Below are 1013 nucleotides of genomic sequence, written 5' to 3'. Positions count from 1 at the left end.
TAAATAATAAGAAATATTTAAAATTTCTTATTTATTTTCTTTGCTTTAATAATAAAATATACATAATAATTTTTAAATATAATAATAGTAAGAATATATATGTTGGTTTTAATTTTTTTTTTTTTTTTTTTTGTTATAATAAATATTATTATTATAAATGTTATATATTTATTATAATATATAATATATAATATATTATATATAATTAAAAAATTTATATTTATGTGCATGTAATAAATGTATATAATATATAATATATAAAATTTCGTATAGATTTATAATAATATATACAGATTTTATTTTTAGTTCATCCTATTTTTTTATGCCAATATATAATAATAAAATATATTTATATATAACTCCCTCTTTATTTTATATTTATTGTTTTATTAAATGTACAAATTCGTTAAAATTATTATATTATTATATTTATTTATTTTTTTATATAAGATCAACATTAATTAATGCTGAATAAAATATTATTTTATTTATAAACGTTTTTTTTCTATATAAAATATATAAAAATGAATTCATACATTTTATAAAAATAATATTTTGCTACCATTTTTTTTTTTTTTTTTTTTTACTTTGTGTTCATCTCATGATAAATCATAATAAATTCATTATTTTTTATATAATGATATTTTTATTAGTGCATTTTATAAAATATAAAACCTTTTAATATATTATTATTATTATATATATATATTGTAATATATTATCACAATGTTGGTTGCGCAACAAGACCTTAAATTTTATTATTATTTATAATATGTTTAAAAAATAATATATGTACAAAATCTATGTAACCTTTTAAAATTAATAATATAGAAAAAAATTACCCTTATAATAATAAATATAATATAATATTTATTAATATGTACAAAAAAAAAAAAAAAAAAAAAAAAAAAAATAAAAAATTTATTATTTAAAATATTATTTTTTTTTATTTTATTAAAAATTTAATATATTAAAATAATCTTTTTTTTTATGTTTTTTATTTTTTTTATTTT

General features: G+C 9.9%; 1 non-coding gene across 1 annotated transcript in view; it reads left to right on the top strand.

Moving 5' to 3' along the window:
* Positions 1-792: 792 nt before the first annotated feature.
* Positions 793-1013, top strand: part of PRSY57_0727800 — a gene marked incomplete at both ends in the record, with an annotated part of 1979 nt that continues 1758 nt past the window's right edge. Inside the window, one exon of the non-coding RNA XR_002204056.1 lies at positions 793-1013. This is a non-coding gene — a non-coding RNA.

This window comes from Plasmodium reichenowi, chromosome 7, assembly GCF_001601855.1.
Source record: "Plasmodium reichenowi strain SY57 chromosome 7, whole genome shotgun sequence".
NCBI classification, from domain to species: domain Eukaryota; phylum Apicomplexa; class Aconoidasida; order Haemosporida; family Plasmodiidae; genus Plasmodium; species Plasmodium reichenowi.
This window is presented reverse-complemented; position numbering and strand designations above follow the sequence as displayed.